The sequence below is a fragment of the Myotis daubentonii genome, chromosome 12 (genome assembly GCF_963259705.1).
Source record: "Myotis daubentonii chromosome 12, mMyoDau2.1, whole genome shotgun sequence".
Lineage (NCBI taxonomy): Eukaryota > Metazoa > Chordata > Mammalia > Chiroptera > Vespertilionidae > Myotis > Myotis daubentonii.
Genome location: NC_081851.1, coordinates 38,201,659 through 38,227,539, shown reverse-complemented (window position 1 = coordinate 38,227,539; position 25,881 = coordinate 38,201,659). Strand labels below are relative to the sequence as shown.

Below are 25,881 nucleotides of genomic sequence, written 5' to 3'. Positions count from 1 at the left end.
GGGGCTAGCTGGCAGCTTCAGCAGACGGCGTAAAGAGAAAAGTGAAGTTCAAGGTGAGGGAGGGGCTGGTCAGGGCAGGATTATCCAACAGCATGTGCTTAGGGAACTAGCAAAACAGAGACAATAACAACAAATGTTTTAAATTATTTAATATTTATCCAAGCAGTCACCATGGTAATTCTGCTGGATTTTCTTTATACTTGTTTTATTTTAATACTGTTCTTAAAATATATATACTGGAGGCTGAAGTATGAGGGACATGATAATTGTTCTATTGTGTAGGCCTCTAAAGTTTTGTTTTTTAAAAAATATATTTTATTGACTTTTTACAGAGAGGAAGGGAGAGAGATAGAAGAGTTAGAAACATCAATAAGAGAAACATTGATCAGCTGCCTCCTGCACACCCCCTACTGGGGATGTGCCTGCAACCAAGGTACATGCCCTTGAGCAGAATCAAACCTGGGACCTTTTAGTCCGCAGCCGATGCTCTATCCACTGAGCCAAACCGGTTAGGGCTACCTCTAAAGTTCTTAATCTGATCCTTGGCTTTAACAAGAAGCAAGAAAAACTAGGATTCCAAAGCTTTAAGGTCAACATTCATTTCTTTATTCAATGAACATTTCCTGAGGGATTAGCTAGTCAGTGCCAGGTCTTTGCTCAGTCCTGGGCTATAGCAGCAAACAAAAGATATGGTTTTGACTGGCCAGCATGGCTCAGTGGTTGAGTATCAATCCATGAACCAGGAAAGTCACAGTTCAATTCCCAGTCAAGGCTTATGCCCAGGATGTGGGCTCGATCCCCAGTGTGAGGCATGCAAGAGGCAGCCGATCAATGATTCTCTCTCATTGTTGATGTTTCTATCTCTCCCTCCCTCTCCCTTCCTCTCTGAAATAAAAACATAATTTTTTTAAAAAAAATATGTTCCCAAAGTTCAGTCTAGTGAGAGGAGCTGACAATAAGAGCAGGATCCAAAGCAAAAGGTCTATAGTGGAAAATAGACAAGATTCCAGAGCCAGCAACAGGATGCAGGAGGAGGAAATCTCTCCTGGGATGCCAGCAAAAGAGACCATGGGCTGACAAGGAGCTACACTGAAGAGCTGGGTCAAATAATGTCCTTATCCCCACCATTCCCAGTGGCAGGGGAGAGAGGCACTGCGGTGATTTGTGTTCATCAAGAGCAGGTGACCGGGGCAGCCACAGACAGTGCTACCAGGAAGCAGCTCCTTTTCTGCTCACAGCCATGAACTGTGATATGTGCCATATGAGCTATGTGTGAGATCTTAAAAGCTCCAAAGAAAAATAAAGACTTGAATTGTCTACTGAAAAATTCTTGGAAGCATAAGCGGGCCAGAAATGAGAAGCATAATTCAATTGCCAGGAGCTGGGTGACCCTCCCCTCAAATTTGTCACCCACACGTCTCTGACAATGCATGGAAATGAAAAGTAAAGGCTGAAGGGCTGGAGTCAGTAAGAGGCCTGGTGAAATGATCAGGCTCTAGCCAGAAACCTCACGAGAAGAGTTTCTGCTTCGGATGTGAAGTGGGCAAAGATGGGGAAAAGGCTGGGCCTGCTGTGACAGAAAGGAGCCATTCCAGCAGCTCAGCCCCAGCACTACCAGAAGCTGACGGCTGTGGTGAAAGTGGAGAGCTGACAACAGCAACAGCAGGAGCTTCAGGGTAAGTGCCCAGCCAGCAGAGCAGTGGCCTTGAGAGATCTCCAAATATTTGACCATTCTGGGCCTCCATTTCCTTACCTGAAAATGAAGACGATAATAAGAGTGTATACTGGTTTCTTAGGGCTGCTGTAAAAAAGTCTAGAAACTGGGTGGCTTTAAACAACAGAAATTTATTCTCTCACAGTTTTGAAGGCTAAAAGTCAAAAATTAAGGTGTCAGCAGGGCTGTGCTCCCTCAGAAGGCTGTAGGGAAGAATCCTTCCTTGCCTCTTCCAGCTTCCGATGGTTGTTAGTTATCTTTGCCATTCCTTGGTTTGTAGCAGCATAACTTCAATCTCTGCCTCCATCTTCATCTGGCCATCTTCCCTTTGGTATGTCTCCCTCTTCTTATAAGAACACCAGTCATTGGATTAGGACCCACCCTAGTCCAATATGACTTCATCTTAGCTTGATTACATCCAGAAAGACTCTATTTCCAAATAAATGACATTCACAGGTTCTGAGTGGACACTATTCAATCCAGTACAGAGGATCTACTTCGTGAAGAATATGTGTGTGTGTGTGTGTGTGTGTGTGTGTGTGTGTGTAGCTTAGAACAGTTCCTAGAACATAATATATGCCATGTAAGAGTTAGCTGCCCTTCTTTATTATCTCTGGCAGAGAGTAGCTGCTGCCATGGGATATGTGGATGCTCTACAATACAAGAATCATCCTCCCTCTATCTTGAGTCAGTAGCAAGCAGCGGGATGGGATTAGAGTTCCAAGAGAGCTAGTAAGGGCAGACCTATAACACAGTGAGTTTACTACTATTCAATACTTCCTATCAATACCCCAACAATACCCCCAGGCTGCAGTGAGGAAATATCTGCTATAGTCACGTTGTTTCTCGAACAACACATAACTTATTATTGCAAACTAACAATGACCCTTCAAATCAGTCCCCAAATTAGGATCCACTTAGGAGGAGGCTCCAGAGCCAGTGGAGAATTGCACCAATGAGCAGAGCAGTCTCATCACTTAGAGTCAAGTTGTTAGTTCTGATCCCAAACTGCTTTACACAGCATATTCATTCCACAGCTTAGCAACAGAATGATTATTGACTATTGACTGAGTTTGAAATGGAGATTTGCTATCTCTAGGATATCCTACTTTCAAATTAAAGGAGGGGAGAACAGATTCTCCTGAAGGAGAGCCCTTCCTCATTCTTGCTCCTACTCTTGATGATTCTTCTTCAATAAATGGGTTTGGGAAACAATCCAACTAAAAAGAAAGAGCCACCCTAGCTGGTATGGTTCAGTGGATAGAGCGTCGGCCTGCAGACTGAAGGGTCCTGGGTTCGATTCCGATCAAGGGCACATGCCCGGGTTGCAGGCTTGACTCCCAGTAGGGGGTGTGCAGGAGGCAGCCAATCAATGATTCTTTCTCATCGCTGATGTTTCTATTTTTCTCTCCTTCTCCCTTCCTTTCTGAAATAAAAATATTTTTTAAAAAATAAAATAAAAAGGAGGAGCCAGGTCACAATAGCTGTCTTCATATGAAAATAAATTTCAGGTGGTTTAAGGACTTAAAGATTTAAAAATACACATATACACAAAGTACTCAAAGAGAATGGGTTACTATTTTTATAATTTTGAGCTAACAAAACATGCCTTTTTTATTTATATTTATATCTTTTATTCAATTTATTGGGATGACATTGGTTAATAAAATTATATAGGTTTCAGGTATACAATTCTATAATACATCATCTGTATGTTGTGTTATATGTTCACTACCCAAAGTCTAGTCTCATTCCATCATCATTTATCCTCCCCTTTACCCTCTTCTACCTCTCCCCACTCCCTTTTCCCTTGGGTAGCCACCATACTTTTGTCTGTGTCATGAGTTGTTTTTTTGTTTTGGGTTTTGTTTGTTTTTGCTTAATCCCTTCACCTACCTCACCCAGCTTTCCCCCCACCCCTCAATACCCCCTCCCTCTGACAGCTGTCAGTCTGTTAAAACATGACTTTTCTAAAGATTGGTCTAGTAGCTTAGCTGGTGTGACTCAGTAGTTGAGCACTGACTTATGAACCAGGAGGTCACAGTTTGACTTCCGGTCAGGGCACATGCCCAGGTTGTGTGCTCGATCCCTAGGAGGGGGGCAGAGGGGGCATGCAGGAGGCAGATCAATGATTCTCTCTCATCACTGATGTTTCTATTTCTCTCTCCCTCTCCCTTCCTCTCTGAAATCAATAAAAATACATTTTTTTAAAAAAGATTGGCCTAGTAGCAGAGAAAACTATAAAGGAAAAGATTATTTTGATTACCTAAAACTGTAAAACTTGCAGGCAGGAAAAAAATCTGCATATACAAAGATAAAAAGACAAATGACAAACTGGGAACAATTCTGCACCATACATAATAGTCAACACTATAACTCTTACAAATTATTAGAAAAATATGACTGAGAAAATGTACGAAGGACATGAATAAGTGATCCAAAGAAACAATATAAATGTCCAAAATACATCTGAAAAGATACTTCTGAAAAGATGTCGTAGCTTTAATATTCAAAAAAAGTAAATTAAATTATACTTATTGTGTGCTACATCTCAATTACTCTTTCAACTCATTTTACTTGAATTTAATTGATTTACTCCCCCATGAAATCAATACTATCATTATACCCACTTTACCCAAGACAAAACTGAGGGAAGAGGAGTTAAATGACTTACCCAAGGACACACAGTAAGTGGCTGAGTCAGAATTCACACCCCAGAAGGCTGACTTTAGAGTCTCATTCTCAACTATTATGTTACAGTGACAAGACCATGTCTCACCTATGAGATGGGGAATACGAAAAACACACAACCCAGTGTTACTCATAATGTGGAGAAATTGGCAATCTCATGCACTGTTGATAGACGTTAACATTCTGAAGGGTAGTTTGCCTCCATGAATTGACGTTAAATGTGCATAATCCTTTAACTCAGACATTCCATTTTTTGGAATTTATCCTAAGGAGATAGATAAGTGTGCTAAATTTATATACCAGGGTATTTATCACAGAATGTACATAATAACAAAAATATTGCAAATTAAAACTTAATAGTTACACAAAAAGTCCAACAAATTCATTCATTCAACAAATATTTATTGAGCACCAATAGTGACCAGGAACGATTCTAAGCACTAGGTATACAGTAGTAGAAAAAAAGGGGGGGGGGAACCCCTGTCTTCATGAAGCTTACATTCTAATGGTTGGAGCATGTTAGACAATAAACAAATATTTTTAAATGTATATCAAGTGGTACTAAATACTATAGAAAAAAATAAGAGATCGGAAAGGAAGGAGGTTTGTTACAATTTTAAGAAAGGGTATGGTCAGGAAAGGCCCCATTGGTAATATGTGAGATAAATAGATTAAATATTAGAGAACAAAATATATTATGGTATAGCGGCACATTGAAATATAATATAATTCAATCACTTACTCTATACTAGTACTGGTTAATATGAAAAGATGTCCATAACATAGAATCAAATGAAAAAAGGTCCTCACCACACACAAAAAATAGGTAACTATGTGTGGTGATGAATGTGGTAATCGTTTAACAATATATACTAGTATGTATATAAAATCATCACATTGTATACCTTGAACTTACACAATGTTATATATCAATTATATTTCAATAAAATAGGGGGGAGGTAAAAAAAAAAAAAAGGATTACAAAACAGTATTAAAGAAAAAAACAGCACTAAGGTATGATTCCATTGGTATGAAATTACATGGGTATATATGCTGATACTTTAAATGGGAGAGAGGAACAACACCAGAGATTGAGAATACCAAGCAAGGGTCCAGGCTGAGGGACAAACAAGTGGTACAGGTGACATCTGTTTGTTCTCCCACCCACTCACTCCTCCCCCTCCCACCTACACTTTGTTCCAGAAAGCATGTAAGGATAGCAAATCCACATACCCCCACCAGTTATTCAACTCTTCCTATTTTTCCTCATCCTTTTCCCTCCTCTTCCCAGAAGCCCGACCAGTGATAGGATGAAAGGGATAAAAGCTTAAGATCAAGGTAAGCTGAGGTGGCATAAGAAGGATGGAGAGAAACCCTCCAAGATCTGGATGGGATTCCACTAATTTCGGCACAAGGGAAACAGATCCTGAGAGGCACACTTCCAACCGGCAAACCGCTAACACTTAAAACAAGGCTATCTGATTCAGAGTCCCTATTTCATCTGCTTAACCTCAAATGCCTTGCAGAGCAGCCAGGAGGTGACACTCACAGGAGGTGACAGACACAGCAGGCCAGAGCTCTGTGCTTGGCACAAGTGCCTGTATCTCCCTATGAGCAGAAAATGACACAGAGCTGAGCCCTTTTCTCTCTCTACCGTATCCCTTTCTCCATACTTGCACCTAACAAGCCATCCTGGCTAAGTTAAACTCATGCCCAACCCCATAAACCCACCACCTTGCCACAACTACCCTAGAGATTCATACACTTCTCCACTAAGATTCTCAAGGCTAGGTCCCTACTAAGAAGGCTGTCTATATAGACAGGTGCTGGGACCGGCCGGAATGGCTCAGTGATTGAGCATCAACCTATGAACCAGGAGGTCATGGTTTGATTCCCGGTCAGGGAACATGCCCTGGTGGTGGACTCATTCTCGTGTGGGGTATACAAGAGGCAGCCCCTATCTCCCTCTCTGAAATAATAAAAAAAAAAATTTTTTTTTAAAGTTGCCTAAGGTGACAAGACAGGCTAGTTTGTTTGGAACATTTTCAGTCTAGGGTGAGGTTTTAGGAGAGCAGATTATATTTCTCGCCCGAGCTAAAGCCACAAACAAGGAACTGAAAGCTTCCCAAAGGTGGAATCCATGTTGCTATCCCCTATCTCTTTAGCAAGAGGGTAGGAGTGGAAGCACAGGAATAGAGGTAGGGGTCCTAGAGAAAGATTTAACTTTGAAAATATTTCTCACATACGCTCTTCTGTCACCTCCTGGGTACCTACTATATTTCAGGACCTGTGTTAAATGCTTTCATATACTATCAGCTAAATGAAAAATCACTTTTATCAAACATTCCTACTATGTGCTACTACATTTAAGAAGCATAAGGCACATGCAGATCCAGCTGCCCTGCTCACAGTTGAAAATCCAGGCTGGAGATTAGGAGAGGGCAGAAATCTGAGAGTCTCCTGAGGACAGCAACACAGAAGTCTCAGGAGCACAGCCTTCCCAGTCCACAGCCTTAGAGACCCATGCCAGCTTCTGCTCTCTTTCCTGGGCTTTCACCAGGAAACATCTCTCCCCCCCCCCCCCCCAACACACTTCGCCTGCAAATATAAACATTTTTTACTAGTGAAGAGTACAAGGTAAGTTAATCTTCCTTGAATATGTAGTTTCAGAGTAACTTCTATTATGCTCCTGACTAGAGGATATAACATAAGACGTCTCCTGCTTTAAAGAATTTATTCCAGCCCTGGCTGGTTTGGCTCAGTGGATAGAGCGTTGGCCTGTGAACTAAAGGGTCCCAGGTTCGATTCTGGTCAAGGGTACATGTCTGGGTTGCAGGCTCAATCCCCAATGGGGGTCATGCAGGAGACGGCTGATCAATGATTCTCTATCATCATTGATGTTTCTATCTCTCTCTCCCTCTCCCTTCCTCTCTAAAATCAATTTATATATATAAAAAGCCAACGACCGGAATGCTGTAATGACCGGAACGACCGGTTGCTATGACGCCCACTGCAGCCAGAGAACTGGCCTGATCAGGGGATGGGGCCGGCCGGCCAACCTCTCGCAGCCCCTCCCTGCAGCTGGCCCTGCCCCTGATCGGCCTCTCCCGCCCTGATCGAGGGCAGGGCGGCCGGCCAACCCCCCTGGCCAACCCTGACCCCAATGGGCCCCCACCACCCCAATTGGCCTGCAGCTGCTCCCCACAACCAGTAACACCCCCGATCGCCCCCCACCTTCCAATCAGGGGCAGGGCTGGCCAGCCAACCACCCATGGTCCCTCCTCCAGGCCGCTGGCCCCTGATCGGCCCCCACCACTCAATCGGCCCACGGCCCCTCCCCTCAGCCAGCTCTGTCCTCTATTGCCCCCCCCACACCAATCAGGGGGGGGGGCTGGCTGGCCAACCTAACACGACCCCTCCCCCAGCTGCTGACACCCAATCTGCCCTCACCACCCCTATCAGGGGTGGGGCCCACTGGCCAATTGCCCTCAGCCTCTCCCCCCAGCCGGCCTGGTCCTGATCGGGCTCTGATCAGGGAGGGGCCGGTCAGCCAACCTCCTGCTGTCTCCTCCTCCCGACAGGCCCCCACCTATGCACGAATTCGTGCACTGGGCCTCTAGTAAAAATATATTTTTAAAAAATAATTTATTCCATTTGGAAAGACAAAATCAACACACAGAAAACATGTTATAAAAAGGGGGCCCCAAAATTTCTAGTGCACGGAACAAGAAGCACAGAGATGCTAGTAACACAAAGGAGTGGATGAAGTAAGACAAATGGTGGTGTATCCTGACGTACACAGATATCTTTAATTTCAAACACAATCTTCCCTTTTGTTGTTGCATTCCTAATAAAAGATGTGTTTCACTTAAAGAAAAAAATCTTAAATACAAAAATCCAAAACATAAAGTTGAGGATCATTCACTAGACAAAAGGGATCCTTCTTTTTGCTATAAAGTTTAGAGAGATACAATTTAATAACACCACAACCATTCTCCCTGTTGCCACACACATACACGATGTTTATGATCATATGTAAAGGGTGAAGCAAAGTACTTTTTAAAAGTTTATAAAAGACAATATATTGACAGATGAATAGATAAAATGTAGTATATATCTAAAAGGTAGTATTATTTAGCCTTAAAAAGGAAGAAAATCCTGTCATGGTACATGAATGAACCATCTCAAGGACATTCTGCTAAGTGAAATAAGCTAGTCACAAGAAGACCAATACTACATGATTCCACTTTTATGAGGTATCTATAGTAGTCAAATTCATAGAAAGAGAAAGTAGAATGGTAGTTACCAGGAGCCAGGGGGAGGGGAAAATGAGGAAGTATTTAATGGGCATAAGAGTTTCAGTTTTGCAGGTGGGAAGAGATTAACCAAAAAACATATATACATAACCCATGGACATAGACAATAATGTGGTAAAGGGCTGGTGTGGGGTGGGGGTTGGATGGAAAGGGGCAAGGGAGAGAGAAATAGGGGACATCTGTAATACTGTCAACAAGCCTATATAATATCCTATATAATAAAAGGCTAATATGCAAATTGACCAAACAGTGGAACGACTGGTCACTATGACACGCACTGACCATCAGGGGGCAGACACTCAATGCAGGAACTGCCCCCTGGTGGTCAGTGTGCTCCCACAGGGGGAGCACTACTCAGCCAGAAGCCGGGCTCATGGATGGTGAGCACAGCAGCGGTGGCGGGAGCCTCTCCCGCCTCTGTGGCAGCACTAAGGATGTCCGGGCCTAAGCCATCAGTTGGACATCCCCTGAGGGCTCCCGGACTGCAAGAGGGTGCAAGCCTGGCTGAGGGACCCAACCCTGCCCCCCAGTGCATGAATGTTGTGCACCAGGCCTCTAGTAAAAAATAAATAAAAGAAAGGAATAGACAGGAGTGCTAAGAACTGAAAGAGAGATAAGAAAGGAAAGAGTCAAAACAGTTCAATGGATTTATCAAAAAGTAGCTCAGTGGTGATAGTATCAGTTTTATGAAAAGGAATTGCATCAGATTGTGGGGAATGGGACTGAGGAAACAGAAAGTGCATCAAACTTCTTTCAAATGTCTGAATGCCTTTACACTGATTTACCAATAACTGAACTATAACAAGAACAACCACATACTCACAAAGAAAATTCTATACACAAATGGTAATTATTATTTGAGATTTGGAATTATACTTCTATGAATGCCCAAAGATAAAGACTTTTATTCTAAGAAGAAAAAAAATGAGTTTCAATTCTGGTAATCTGTTGCACAACATGTGCACATACTGTACACTACTGTATGAATGGTACACTTAAAAATGGTTAAGATGGTAAATTTTGTTACGTTTTTTACTACAGGTTTTTAAAAAATGCAATGCACATATGGGTAAAAAAAAAAAAAAATTCAGCAACACAAAAATATTAAAAAACAAACTCTGGCCCAGACCAGTTTGGCTCAGTGGATAGAGTGTTGGCCTGCGGACTGAGAGGTCCCAGGTTCGGTTCCGGTCAAGGGCATGTACCTTGGTTGCGGGCACATCCCCAGTGGGGGGTGTGCAGGAGGCAGATGATCGATGTTTCTCTCTCATCGATGTTTCTAACTCTCTGTCCCTCTCCCTTCCTCTCTGTAAAAAATCAATAAAATATATTTAAAAAAAAACAAAACAGCCGAAACCGATTTGGCTCAGTGGATAGAGCGTCGGCCTGCGGACTGAAAGGTCCCAGGTTCGATTCCGGTCAAGGGCATGTACCTGGGTTGCGGGCACATCCCCAGTAGGAGATGTGCAGGAGGCAGCTGATCGATGTTTCTCTCTCATCGATGTTTCTAACTCTCTATCTCTCTCACTTCCTCTCTGTAAAAAATCAATAAAATATATTAAAAAAAAAAACTCTGGAAGTAGTCTGGGTATAATAAGTATATAGAGTCCACCCTTTTTCATACAAATACTAAAGCTAACAGGCCACAAACACTATTCTGTACCTTTAGTTTTCTGTTAATGATAGATCTTAGAGACTACTGTTCTTTTTTTTTTTTTTTTAATATATTTTTATTGAATTCAGAGAGGAAGGGAGAGAGAGAAAGAAACATCAATGATGAGAGATAATCACTGATTGGCTGCCTCTTGCACACCCCACACTGGGGATCGAGCCCACAACAGGGGCATGTGCCCTGACCGGGAATGGAACCATGACCTCCTGGTTCATAGGTCGACGCTCAACCACTGAGCCACAAGACTACTGTTGTGTGTGTGTGTGTGTGTGTGTGTGTGTGTGTATCTAATTCTTTTTCACAGAGCATAATATGATAATATCTGCCGTAATTTACTCAATTCGTATCTTACTGATGTATTAAGCAAAATGTATTAAAGGCTTTGTATACCAATTTTGCTATTTTTCCTCTCAACAAAAATGTTAAAATTTCATTCTTTATCCTCCAAGCAACTATGAATGATGACTGAAATTTGCTTTGGTTTTAATTTAATAGTGTTTCACCCTGGCTCATTTCTGGTAGGCTATATGTTGACTTCGTCATTATCACGAGGAAGCCCCAAAGATATGAACTATTTGTTTCTTTTAGAGACAGTGCAATGAAGTAGAATAAGTGAGGACTCTACAGACACATCGAGGTTCAAATCTCAGTTCTGCCATTTCCAAGTTAATCCATCTCTCAGAGACTCTAGCTTGTCATCTGTAAATCAAAGGCAATACGTACTATCTATCTCCTACATACGTGAAATTACCATGCAGGGCAAAAGTCCATTCAAGAGGACCAAAACGTGCCCTAGCTGATTTGACTCAGTGGATAGAGCATCGGCCTGTGGTTCTCAGGTTTGATTCCAGTCAAGAGTACATACCTTGGCTGCAGGCTCCTCCCCAGCCTGGGCCCTGGTCGGGTCTTGTGCAGGAGGCAACCAATTGATGTGCATCATTGTTTCTCTCTGCCTTTCTCTCTCTCTCTTCTACTCTCCCTAAAATTCAATAGAAAAATATCCTCAGGCAAAGATTAACAACAACAAAAAAAGAGGACCAAAATATTATCTATGTTGAACTAGCACTGCCTGGGGAAGTAAGGAATTGCTCAGAGAAGTGGTAAAGGACAAGAGGGAATCTGAACAGTTGATGAGACAACAGGGACTTCCGGCAGAGGCAACAACATATGCAAAGGGTGAGGGTTGTACAGAACCAGAAAGCACCAACACAGGTGCCAACAAGGTGAAAGGCAATTTAGTCAACAAGTATCTGAGTATCTCTACGCACTAGGCACTGAAGATACAACCATTCACAAGGTCCGTGCCTTCAAGGAGCTTACCTGTATTTTTAGGAGAAAGGAAAGACAAACAAAAAGTTGTAAGTGAGCTAATGGAAGCAAACAAGGTGCTAAATAACATGTGAGTGTGAGTAATATAGAGTGGCCAGAAAAGACCTCTAAGAGAAGATAATACTTAATTGAAACTTAAAGGCAAGGGAGCCCTGGCTGGTGTGGCTCAGGTGGTTGGGCGCTGCCTGGTGTACCAAAAGGTTGCGGGCTCAATACCTAGTTGGGAGTGTGCAGGAGGCAGCAGATCGATGTTTCTCTCTCACATCGATGTCTCTATCTCTCTAAAATTCAATTTTTAAAAAATAATAAAAAAGGCAAGGGATAGTTAATGAGGTGAAGAGCAGGATAAAGAGTTTTCTAGGCAGAGGCTATAGCACTGCAAAGGCCCTAAAGCCAGAGAGCTAAAAAAGAGGTCCAGGCACTTCAAGGGCACCTGCAAGAGACAGACTCAAGGGGGAAGGGCTTGGAATAAGTCCTGAGAAACAGTTTTTGCTGGGCCTTGTAGACCATAATTTGGACAGTTTACTCCAACCTGACATTTGGACTTGATTGTACACATAATAGAAATCCAATAGAGGACTTGAAAAGGAGAGAGACAGGTTGACAGGATGAGTTGTTTTATGGGAGGGCAGTGGAAACTTTACAGAGGATGACCACAGTAAGAAGTGAGGACAGTTTGGAGACCAAATGAAGACAACCTATACTAGGGCTGGTCTATGTGCACAGGAAACAGAGGCACTGCAGAGATAAATCTGAAGTACACCTGGCAGCCTTTAAGGTCTATATTCTAGCCTGCCTTCTGAATCCAAAGTTAATGCCCCTTGTAAATCCCAGAGATACTGACCTGCCGTGGGGGAGTCATTAAGACCCGCTACTTCATCTGGGCTCTGCACCTACTATGTCAATGGGAAGACAGGTACTGGTACACAGAGACAGTTATCCATTGTCCCCAATGGATAACTAATGTTCCTAGGACCTTAGGATCCAAGGAAAGGGTTCAAAGCCCATTCCTTCCCCTTTAAAGGTCGGAGGTCAAGCAGACTCCTCTAAGTCAGAGTTTTTCTAAATATGATCTGCATATGACTGGTGTGTCAGAGTCACCAGGGAAGCCAAGCAAAATGCAGATCCTTGCTTACCAGCCCATACCTACTGAATCAGAATAGCTAGGAGGAAACCAATAATCTGCATTTTAAGTAAGTATCCAGCTCCCCCTCCACAACCTTTGTCCCCATGGGTAAGTCTAATGCATTAAAGCTTCAAAATCATAGCTCTAGAAAGAGGGCTAATGGAAGAAGGCCCTCACTTGAAGCTAACTGGAAATATCAAAATTAGGGGACTATGGCACTGGCTGGTGTGGTTCAATTGGTTAGAGCATCATCCAGTATACTGAAGGATGGTGGGTTTGATTCCTGGTCAGGGCACATATCCACATATCCAGGTTGTGGGCTTGATCCCATCAGGGCACATCAGGAGGCAACTGATTGATCTTTCTTTCTTTCTTTCTCTTTCTTTCTTTCTTTCTCTCTCTCTCTCTCTCTCTCTCTCTCTCTCTCTCTCTCTCTCTCTCTCTCTCTCTCTCCCCCTCCCCTCCTCCCCCCACCCCCTCTCTCCCCTTCTGTCTAAAAATCAATATTTAAACTTTATTTTTTAATTAGGGGACCATTTAAGGCCAATAGTCAGGCTGGGCATAGCGTGATATAGAAAGAAGAGTCAGAATGGCTTATGAAATTTGAAGGCCACAAAGTAGAAAAAAGGCAAGACCTCAGAGCCTGGGGCTTAGAGAACAGAGGAGCCAAAGTTGGGAGCACTCACACTCTTGGGGAAATCACTAACAAAGGCCATGATCTCCATCCAGCTCTCTTAGATTAGTTTTCCTAACGGAGCCCTAGGATAGAAGTATAAATGCCTACCCTGACATAGGCCTTAAACTGCCCAATATAAGCACACATAATCCATCCAACCTTCAAAAGAGAACACACCCCTCCTCAATAAGTACTGTTTCTATCCCGATGATTCCCCCTTAGCACCCAGCTAGGTGTAGGTGCTATTACTCTGCAGAAGAGTTCCAGGCTACACAGAAAAACATACAGGACACCTCTAAGAGCTAATGACAAGCTCTATTCTCCTTGGCACATCAGAGGCCCCTAATGCTGACAAACTCAAGGACCGTTCCAGGTCAGAAACTTTGAAGTCCACTGCCTACACACCTTCAGATCCTACCATCTATGTACACCCAGCCACTCTTCCACTACTCCTTAATATGCCTCACCTATGAGAGTACACCCTATATTCTACACTATCATGTCCCTTCCAAAAATTGGGAGAGAAATTTCACAGTCAGGCTAGGCCAGTGGTCAGCAAACTGTGGCTCGCGAGCCACATGCGGCTCTTTGGCCCTTTCAGTGTGGCTCTTCCACAAAATACCGGCTCTTCCACAAAATACCAACTTCTGCACATGGGCCACAAAGTTTCAATCGCACTGTACGTGCACGCCTGCACATGGTATTTTGTAGAAGAGCCACACTGAAGGGGCCAAAGAGCCGCATGTGGCTCGCGAGCTGTGGTTTGCCGACCACGGGACTAGGCAGAGAGCCCTGAATTCCTGAGGCTACTGACGCCTGCTCCTATGCCTGATTTGGTGAGAGGATAGCCTAAAGGATTGCTCACCCTGCCTGATGGGAATACCAGGATTGATACAGGCTTCTATACAGGAATCTTTTTTCAAAGATGAGTTATTTGCACCGAGTATATTTAAAAGGAGTGAAGGTTGGCTCTTGGGAACAGAAACTGAAGTAGGGAAAAAGTTAACCTAGAATTTCTGGAGGAAATTAAGGTAGGATTTGATTGTATATAGCACATAAAATACTAAGTAATATGCAATTCAGCTCAAACCCTTGTAGGCCTAACTACCTAATGCTTCTTATAACACAAAAGTTGTTTCCACACTAAAGAGCTAAGAATGCTAAAGATGATTTGAGCAACCCCCAAGATTATTTACGGTCCTAATCCTGACTTGCTTGTTCTGTCCCTTCTTACACTCCACCCACTATCCTGATTGTTTACGTTTCTTACCTAATGATTCAGCTTCCTGTTTCATCTTTGCCTCACCTTATCCCTAAGGCCTTTTTGCTTCCTTCCTTACTTAGGATTTTACTCCAGCAATGAGCCACTAGGAGTACCCAAATCCTCAACCTCTGTCCTCTTTATTCATGCCCCCCTCATGGACAAGTTCCCTGCCAGGCTTACTCTGATTTTATGAATATGTCTCACAGAGAGACGAGTATATTAGATGGTTCCTCTCAAGAATATTAGATGGTTCAGATAATAAGCCAGGGCCAAATGGATTGACATTCTAAGACACATTTGTTGCCCCGCAGGTGATACCCCTGGTATTTCATCCCTCCTACCCACCACCCCCACCTCAAGGGATTCTTCCAGCCCACAGCAGCTAGGACTAAGAGTACATGGTGGGCAAGACATGGGCCTTTATCTGACAGAAACTACAGTCTAGTTAAGAAGACAAGGAAATAATTACAATATGAATGATAGCCGAAACCAGTTTGGCTCAGTGGATAGAGCGTCGGCCTGCGGACTGAAAGGTCCCGGGTTCGATTCCGGTCAAGGGCATGTACCTGGGTTGCGGGCACTTCCCCAGCGGGGGATGTGCAGGAGGCAGCTCATTGATGTTTCTAACTCTCTATCGCTCTCCCTTTCTCTCTGTAAAAAATCAATAAAATATATCATAAAAAAATATGAATGATAATTAAAGGCAATACTTGAAAAACTGTAAGATTAAGAAGGCTAATAAGGTGAAACTACACCTAAGCTAAAACTTGAAGGATAAATAGGAGATACTCAGGCAGTGGCAAGGCATTTGAAAAAGAGTATCCTAGGGAGAGGGAACAGTATATGCAAAGGCCCTGCAGCAAGAAAGCACATCTGAAGAAATAGGATAGGCTGGGGAGGCCAAAGTAGAGGGTGTACTAAGAGGCAGATGATGCTGGAAAGACCAAGAAGGGCCTCATAAGACATATGGAACTGTTTCATCATTCAAGTATTATATGAATTCCTACAATGTGCCAAGCACTATCCTGAGAATTTACATTTTAACTGGAGGAGACTATAAACAAATGTGTGAGTAAACCAAAAAATATCATATTACTAAGTGCAACACAAAAGATTAAAAGAGGTGATGTTATAGGAAGTATATGGGTAGCTATATAGAATCATTAGATGGTCAGGGTAAGGCCTCTCTGAGATGACATTTAAAAACAAGTATCTCAGCTCCAGCCAGGTTCAATTTCTAGTCAAGAGCATGTACCTGGTTTGCAAGTTGTACCCCTGGCCCTGGTTGAGCCATATGCAATTGGGGCATATTTGGAAGGCAACCAATCGATGCCTTTCACATCAATGTTTCTCTCTTTTTCTTTCCTTCTCTCTCTCTCTCTCTCTCTCTCTCTCTCACACTCCCTTCTCCCTCCCATGCTTCCATTCTCTTAAAAATCAATGGGAAAAATATCCTCAGGTGAGGATTAACAAAAAAACAAACAAATGGGTATCTCAGTAAAAAGAAACCAGCAATTCAAAGATCAAGGGAAAAAGCATTCCAGGTGGGGGTAATAGTACATGCAAAAGCCCAACAGAAAGATCATTGAAGATTTTTAAACAGGAGAGTTGATCACTATTTTTTTGTTGTTGTTAATCCTCACAAATCGAACCTGTGACCCTTCAGTCCAAGGGCTGACGCTCTATCCACTGACCAAAACAGGCTAAGGCTTACATTTTATTGTTACACTAGGGGCCCGGTGCACGAAGATTCGTGCACGGGGGGTGGGTCCCTCAGCCCGACCTGCACCCTCTCCAATCTGGGAGCCCTCTCCAATCCGGGAGTTTCTGTCTGTCTTTGCAATCATATGAGAGAATTGTCTGAGACCCCCAACCCAGTTTGGTTTGTTGCTCACAGAATAATAGAGGCATTTTTCTTTTCTTTGCTTCATTGGTGGAGATTTCCTGGAAGTTTTACGATATCTTCCCCTTAAGTTTTCCTAGACACTGTGATTTTACTTATGTCTCTCACCTTTGCTTTCCCTCCATCCCGTACCACAACAGTAACTTGCTCCAGGCTCACTTTGTTCTAGTGCAGTGGTTCTCAACCTTCTGGCCCTTTAAATACAGTTTCTCATGTTGTGACCCAACCATAAAATTCTTTTCATTGCTACTTTGTAACTGTAATGTTGCTACTGTTATGAATAGTAATGTAAATATCTCTGGGGGATAGGGGAGGCTAGGGGACTGTCTAGGGCGGGGGGATAAAATGGACACATATGTAATACCCTTTGTAATACTTTAAGCAATAAATAAAAAAATTAAATTAAATTAAAAAAAAACAGTAATGTAAATATCTGATATGCAGGATGGTATTAGGCGACCCCTGTGAAAGGGTCGTTTAACCGCCAAAGGGGTTGCGACCCACAGGTTGAGAACCGCTTCTCTAGTGTCTAGGAGATCCGTCTGCCACCAGAACTACGATTCCCAGAATTCCTGGTGCTCCCCACACTCCTGCGCTGTCTCCATCCCATGGCCTCCCACTCTGCCAAGTCCTCCAAGCCACCAGCTCTCCCTCTCTGCTCTCCATCTGGTGGCTTGGGGAGCCAAGTTCCCCAAGCCGCTCCACTCTCCACTGGCTCTCCCGTTCTGCTCTCCGCCCGGCGGCTTAGGGGGCATGACTCCCTCGGTCGCTGGGAGTGACCAAGGGAGCCACGTTCCCCCCAAGCCTCCAGCTCTAATGCTCTGCTCTCTGCCCGGCAGCTTGGGGGAGGGACCAAGGGAGCCATGTCCCCCCAAGCTGCAGCTCTGCTCTCCGCCCAACGCCTGTGTATGAAATTAACCCATCTTTGTTGGGTTAATTTGCATACCCACTCCTGAGTGGCTGGTGAGCGTAGCAGAGGGACAGTCAATTTACATGTTTTCCTTTTATTATATAGGATATTCTTAAATATATTTTTATTGATTTCAGAGAGAGGAAAGGAGAGGGAGAAATAGAAACATCAATGATGAGAGAATCACTGATTGGCTGCCTCCTGCATGCCCCACACTGGGGATTAAGCCGGAGACCTGGGCATGTGCCTTAACTGGGATTTAAACTGTGATGCGCTGGTTCATAGGTCAACGCTCACCCACTGAGCCATGCCGGCCTGGCTAGGGCTTACATTTTATAAAGCTTAGTCTGGCTGCAGTGAGGAGAATGGAATGGAAGTGGGAGACGATAAAATCAGGACTGGAGACTGTGTGGGGAGGAGTAGGAAGAGGAAGAGGAGTAGAACAACAACAGTAACAACAACAAAGCCAATGACAACTAAAATTAAGACTAAGAAGACAAGGAGGGGTTGGGGAGAGGAGGAAAAAGAGGGAGGAGACGGGAGGAGAATGAGGAGCCAACTATGATGATGATAACAGCTAACATTCACAGAGCACTTACTAGTTGCCAATCCATCCCTAAGCAGATATTCACAGATACTCTATTTTACAAATAAGGAAACTAAGGTACAGAGTAGTAACAATGAAGAAAGAAAGAAAGCATTCAAGAAGGTCCCAGGATCTCCTAGACACTTGAGCAAAGTGAGCCTGGAGCAAGTTACTGTTGCAGTGGGGGATGGAGGGAAAGCAAAGGTGAGAGACATAAGTAAAAGAATGAAGAACTCAAGAAATCTTGGGGAGGCCTTAGCTGGTTTGGCTCAGTGGATAGAGTGTCAGCCTGTGGACCAAAGGGTCCTGGGTTCGATTCTGGTCAAGGGCACGTACCTTGATTACAAGCTTCTCCCTGGCCCAGGTCCTGGTCAAGGTGCATGCAGGAGACAACCAATCGACTTGCTTCTCTCACATTGATATTTTTCGATATTTGGGGAGGACAAGTCCTAGTGATAAGCTTGTTGTCAACTGTTGTGGAAAGGGAAGGGAGGACTTAAAAATTACTACTAGGCTTTGGGGCCTAACAACTATGTGTGTCAATGGTGCTGTTTACCATGTGACAGGACACTAGATGAGAAGCAAGTGGGGAAGAGCAAGAGACTGCATTTTATCAAGTCTGCAAAAACAATCCAGTGAAGTTGTCCATAAAAGTAGTTGGAGAGAGATTTGGGCATCATCCATGTGTAGATGGAAACTGAAACCATCAGAGAGATTGGGATCACCTAGGGAGAATATGAGAAAAAGGGGAAAAAGGCCTTTCCCCTTGTCAGAATGCTGACACTGAAAACACAACAAGAATCATTCATAACAACAAAAAAGTGGAAGAACCTTAATGTCCCTTGATAGTAAAATAGCTAAATAAAATACAGTATACTTATTCTATGAAATACTATACAGTAGCCAAAAGAGTAAGTATCTTTTTTGTAATCCTTGCCCGAGAATATTTTTTCCACTGATTTCTAGAGAGAGTGGGAAAGTGGAAGGGAGGGAGGAAGGGGAAAAAGAGAGAAATATCGATTGGTTGCCTCCCGCATGTGCCCCTACCAGATCTGGGGAATCTGCAACCAAGGTATGTGCCTTTGGTCCGAAATTAAACCCTTGACCCTTTGGTCCATGGGCTGGTGCTCTAACCACTGAGCAACTGGCCAGGGCAGAATAAGTATCTTTATGTACCAACATGGAATACTATCAAGGCATACTACTGAATCAAAGACAGAAATACCACAATACATAAAATGTAACCCTATTTGTATAATAAATAAAATACAAAAATAATACTTTAAATTTTTTCTGGCTCCTACATATATATACAAACATACAGAAAAAGGTACACTCCTAACCAACAGGTTAGCTCTGAGGAATAGAAATAATTAAAATGTGGGAGCAGGAATATTCAAAATATCTATAATCTGAGTTTTTAAAGATATGTTCTTTGTAAAATTAAATAGCAATTTTTCAAAAAAATAATGGGAATTTGTTCTGTTTTCCCAACTTTGCTGTGAACCAAATTGTTCTAAAAAAAACCAACTTAATTTTTTTTTAATAGGCAGAATAGGGAGCCTACAAAGGACATCCTTTGCTTCAGATACTAAATTTTCTGTCCCTTTCATCCCCACACTGGCCTTGATGTTCTGATCTTCTGGCTTTCCACCTGCCCACATCTGTAACATTAATACCAAGCCCCGTAATTCCATGCTCTATTCTGATTCCTTAAGCCTGGCCACTAATCCCCTAGCCTAGTCAGAGCCCCAGGAGAGGAGGTCAGACACCAAAATCCTACACAAACATGGGAGAATGAGTATAGATGCCAGCATGAAGGACAGGGATCAAGTAGCCTCACTGGCCAGCACACGTGTCAAAGAAGAAAAGGTATTTGAAAGTCTGAAAGCAGCTCTGCAGTGCTGGGGAATGGGGGTAGGGGTCAGTCAGGCAAAATCAGGGGGAAGTAGTATGGGGTAAGCTGAAGAAAGAACCAATTGCACTTATAAAAATTCTAAGTGAAGTACTGTAATCTGGTGGAAACCAGGGTTACAGTAAATGGAAGAGAAGCTACATTCTGTGAAAGGGTCAGGAGCAGAGTATGTAGAGATATGTGTCTAGACATATCTAGAAGAGTCACCTCATATCACAGCAGTAATTTCAGGAGGCACAGTATAAGTTTAAAAGCTGGAGCAGCCAGGAACTTGGCTATCTCCTGAAAAGAACAGAGGTTCTACAAATGAGGAGAAAAAATAGTGAATAAAGCCTTTCCTTCTGTAAACCAAAGGCAGAGAGAGATCCTGGCAGACCTCTAGAGATTGTGCTCTTAACTTTCAACTTTCTGAGGATGAAAGATAATGTACTTGGTCTACATGTTTTCCTGGTTACCCAAAGAAACGATACTGCCTAGGTCTTACGCAAGGCTGATTCATCACCAATTAGTCTATATCACAGCCTGCTGAGCCTTATGTCTCATGCATTCCCATACCAGACACTCTAGAAAGAAAACAACCTGGTGTGAGCTGTCAAAGTCCTCTCAAGTACCCGACCTCACCCTCTGGGGTAGGTTTCATTTCAAAACTGAAAGGGACTGAAGGGCTGGGGAAATCCAAAGATCAAGAGAGCCAGGAATAGGTGATTCCCAGTAAAACAGGATCCCAGGCAGGAACTCAAAACAAAAACCAGACCACGGATAAGGCACAGTTTATGGTATCTGTCTTCAAGCCTTCAGATGCCATTTTTATGTTTTCCAATATATGCAATAAGGCATGGCCATGATTATCTAACTTCTGGTAACTAAATATCTAATTCTCCAAGTGTTCAATCAACTTCCTGGCTTTATTAAGTTTTAGAGCTTTGGGGTAGCTCCAATAACTGAGATAACTAGGGAACTGGGGAATTTTGCAGTCCTTCAAATGGACCACATTTTAATTATAATTAATGTAATCATTTCTTCTTCCTTTGGCAAAATTCCTCTCTCACTAAAAAATTTCCAAGTTGTTTATAATGGCCCTCTCATTAGAGCAATATCCAATACAATGAAAGTCTAACTCACAAAGGAGGCTATTTGCTTGAGGTTCATTTTAACTAATTTAGTGACCTTGGGCTCAGTTTCCTCATCTATAAAATAAGGAATGAGAAACAGATGGAAGGAAAGCAATAAAGCTTATTTGAACTAAGAAAAGACTTAAGTTTTTAAGTCTAAAAGTTTCACCAAGTGGCAAGCAAGAGTTATTTTAAAAAGATACACACCTAAGGATATCATGGCGAAACATAAAGCACGAAGTAAAATTTACAAACTTCCAAAAAGAGAGAACAGGTTATTACTTATAAAGAAAAAAGTATCCTATTGGCATAGGACTTTTCATTTGTATCACTAGAAACTGAAGGCAGTAAAAAACTGCATACAGACTTTGTAGAGACTAGTACTATTCAAGAATGCTAAATCCAGAAAAGATATAATTTATATACCTGAAGGTTAAAAAAACAAAACAAAACTGGATATATAATGACCTAGAAAGTATCACCCATGTCTCTTTTCTAAGAAAATCACTCTAAGAAGTATTCTAGTCAAATAAATATTTAAAATTGGAACAAAGCTGGAAAAGACAAAGTATACACAGATGTGTTTCCCCACCCCTCAAAAATATCTTTTCATGAGGTTGTACCAGATGACTTCTGATGGCCTTTGGGAGTGCAGGCAAAAACTGCCCTGTACACCACCGGCCCTGGCAGTCTGGGTTTGTGAGTCGTTCATCACCTAGTGGTTTGATGAAGTAAATGCAGTTTCATCAAGTGCCTGGATAAACCACCAGCCATTTTGTGAGCTCTGACTGTGTACAGGGCAGCAACCTGATATCCTAGAGATTACAAGAGTAGGAGACTACCTCCAGACTCATATACAATTGTATAGAGTCAGCTCGTTATCCATTCATTCCCCCAAAATGTGGGAAGGACCCACACTTTGTGCCTAAATAATCACAAGAAGCATAAATTTTATTGTAAGACTATACTTACAAAAGTAAGAGATAGAGATTGCTTCTGTGCCGACCAATTTGAATTGAATGCAAGTTTAGATGCTACAAGAAAACTGCAGTCCTGGCCTGTTTATCTCAGTGGTTAGAGTACTGATCTGGGGACTGAAGGGTAATGGGTTCGATTCCTGGTCAAGGGCACATACTGGGTTACAGGTTCGCTCCCTGGTCAGGGTGCCTGAGGGAGGCAACCAATTGATGTGTCTCTCTCATAGATGTTACTCTCTCTGCCCCTCCCTTCCGCTCTCTCTCTCCAAAAAAACAAAACAAAAACAAAAACAAAAAAAACTCTCAAAAAATATCCTAGGGCCCTAACCGGTTTGCTCAATGGATAGAGCATCAGCTGGCTGACTGAAAGGTCCCAGGGTCGATTCCAGTCAAGGGCATGTACCTTGGTTGCGGGCACATTCCCAGGAGGGAGTGTGCAGGAGGCAGCTGATTGATGTTTTTCTCTCTCATCGATGTTTCTAACTCTCTATCCCACTCCCTTCCTCTCTATAAAAAAAAATCAGTAGAATATATTTAAAAATAAATAAATAAATAATATCCTAGGGTGAGGATTAAAAAAAATTTTTTTAAAGAAAATTGTAAATATGCTTTATAAATACGAAGAATGTCTTCCAACATTCACAAGACTGGCATGTGGTAGGTTGTATTTCTTCTGTATGGTTCCAGGGGACAAGCCTAAAACGGATAAGTTATCTAATTAGATTACAATTCAAAACAAGAAATAATTTCCTACCAATGAGAGCTACACAACAATATAATGGGACTCCTCAAGAAGTGATGAGTTCCTCAGCAATGGAAGTATTCAAAAGGAACTTGGATGGTCATCTGTCAGGGAATGACAGAAAGCATTCCTGTAACTAACTGGATGGCAATCTGGAGACAAGGAGCTTGACTGTATTACTGCACAGGCCCTTTCCAACTCCAAGGGCCTATCATTCTAAATAGAACAAAAACAAAACAATACAATCAAACAAAACCCACTAATAAATAGAGTCCTCTCTCTGCTTTTTTTTTCCTAGCTCCAACCCGACATTATAACTTAGTGGATTTGATACCACTTTCCACTTGAGTAAATACAAAGTATTAACTCTATTTGCTTCACTTTCATTATCTGTAAATATACAAGTACCAATCTCATAATATAACTATGACGATTAAGTAACATAATACTTTGTAAAGTACTTTAAAAAGTGCCTATCACATAGAAAGTATATAAAACTAGCATCTTGAAAAGGAAAGTGGACTGGTGAGGTAGGGGGTAGTTTGGAAAGTGAAACCTAAATGTGCTGCTTGTTTTAGTTATCTATACCCAATCCTCAACCAAAGCATTCCTGACTGTTGCTGGCCAGAGGCAACGTTCCCTTGGCAACCATCATCAAAAAAGAGATCAGACCTACCTTCTTAGGAAGGCAGCTCACTCTCTGCCTAGAACTCTGGCATCTTCCCGGCACAAAGCAGACTCCCTAAAACCTCACAAATACCACTGCTTCAAAGTCAAGAAGCTGAGCTACTATTACTCTCCTCATTTCATATGATCAATCAGAGAACATCAGAGGTACGAGGGATCTGTCTCAGAGATGGTTCAGAGCGACACATCTGCCTAATGAATGTGGACAATATGGCTGAGAAAAGTGAAGTTCTGGACCAGGCAAGTTGGTGATAGGGTCAAGACAAGATCACCCCCCTCGACACAAGGGTTTGTAAAAAGATAAAAATAATAAATAAATTAATAAATAAATAAATACATAAATAGACAAGATCACCCTGGCCAGTGTGGCTCAGTTGATTGGATATCATCCCATGCACCAAAAGGTCGCTGGTTCGATTCCAGGTCAGGACACATGCCCAGGTTGTGGGCTCGATCCCCAGTGGAGGGCGACCAGGAGCTAATGGATGTCTCTCTCTCTTTCTCCTTCTCCCTTCCTCTCTGTAAAATCAATAAAAATAATAATGAGGAGGAAGGTCACAGGCCCAACACTCAAAATCTTCCCATTTTTTCAATGGGAAAAACAACTGGTCCTACTAAGCCACCAGGCCCATACTTTACACAGGTAAGGGAGGAATACGAGTAGAGTGTAGAGGTTAAAAGCATGGATGCTGGAGCCAGATTGCTTATTCAGATCCCAGCTGTACCACTTACTGTGTAATTTTATGCCAGTTTCCTAACCTCTCTCTGTTTCTATAAAATAGGGACGAGAGCAACTATTTTATAGCATTATTTTAAGGACTTGATGAGATAATCCATGTAAAATGCGTGGCATACAGAAAGTGTTCAACGTGTACATTGCTTTCTTTTCATCATTACCAGGTTTATTAAGAAGAGAAACAAATCATACAAACTAGAGAAACCAGACAAGCTTCTACCTCTAATCCAAAGAGCCCTGGGAAGGGCACAGGTGTTCATTCAGCTGTTTTCTGGCCAGGAAACACCCTATGGGTTAGTTATGGAGAAGACCATCAACCCACCACTCACTCGTTTTTTTGGATCTAGGTAAGAATCAACTCAGAGAATAACCACGCACATGCTATGGTGATAAGACGCTTAAGATAACAAATAAAGATTAGTGAGGTCCAAACCCAAGCCTAGCTTTTACATCTATGTTTACCTCAGGTTGGACAAAATGCAGTTCTTATCCAGTCTCTGCCCCTAAACCAGCGGTTCTCAACCTGTGGGTCGCGACCCTTTTGGTGGTCGAACGACCCTTTCACAGGGGTCGCCTAAGACCATCCTGCGTATCAGATATTTACATTGCCATTCATAACAGTAGCAACATTACAGCTATAAAGTAGCAACGAAAATAATTTTATGGTTGGGTCACAACATGAGGAACTGTATTTAAAGGGCCAGAAGGTTGAGAACCACTGCCCTAAACCCATGAAGGTGGTGTAGTGTAATTGTTAGGAAAGAGTTCTGAAGTCTGGCTGCCTCGGAGCAAATCCCATCATTTATTTACTGTGTCACTTAGGCAAAAAAATCTTACCTCTCTCTAAGCTTTGTTTCTCCATCTGTTAAATGAGGATAACAATTATTTTAATTATGATAACAGCTGACATTTGGTGAGCATTTTCTATGTGCCAAGCACTATACTAAGCACTTTATATGGCTTACATTATTTTAATCATTACAACAATTTTATGAAGTACTATTATTACCCTCATTTTACAGATACAGATGAGGAAAATAAAGTATTTTTCTTTTCTTATCCAAAGCCACATGGCTAGTTGCTGGCAAAGCTTGGCTCCGTGGATAGAGCATTGGCCTTCGGACCAAAGGGTCCTGGGTTCAATTCCAGTCAAGGGCATGTTCCTCAGCTGCAGGTTCCTCCCTGGCCTGGGCCCTGGTCAGGACTCGTGCAGGAGGCAACCAATTGATGTGCTTCTCTCAAATCAATATTTCTCTATGTCTTTCCCTCTCTCTTCCACTTTCTCTAAAAATCAATGGAAAATATCCTTGCGTGAGGATTAAAAAAAAAAAAGCTGGAGAGTCATTGCAAGACGTCTGACCTCAAAGTCAACGTTCCTTACTCCTAACACTGTTCTACCTCTCATAGCACCAGCCTGATATGATTGTTATGCTGTTAAAATAAAACAATCCACAAAATGTGCTTAGCACAGTGCCTGTTTCATCAAGGTTAGCCATTATTATTATTGCTATTATCATCATCATAG

At 42.4% G+C, this 25,881-nt stretch overlaps 1 long non-coding RNA gene across 4 annotated transcripts in view; it reads right to left on the bottom strand.

Annotated features, from left to right (window-relative positions):
- Positions 1–583: 583 nt before the first annotated feature.
- The window catches only part of LOC132213253 (uncharacterized), a 34,121-nt gene continuing 8,823 nt past the window's right edge, over positions 584–25,881 (bottom strand). For 2 of the 4 annotated variants that reach the window (XR_009447927.1, XR_009447929.1), the window contains exons 3-4: positions 4,389–4,493; positions 1,826–2,060 (exon numbers count right to left, since the gene is read on the bottom strand). This is a non-coding gene — a long non-coding RNA (uncharacterized LOC132213253). Of the gene's footprint in view, positions 1,754–1,825; positions 2,061–4,388; positions 4,494–25,881 lie in introns of those variants that run through there. The other 2 variants (XR_009447930.1, XR_009447928.1) reach the window with 2 other exon arrangements.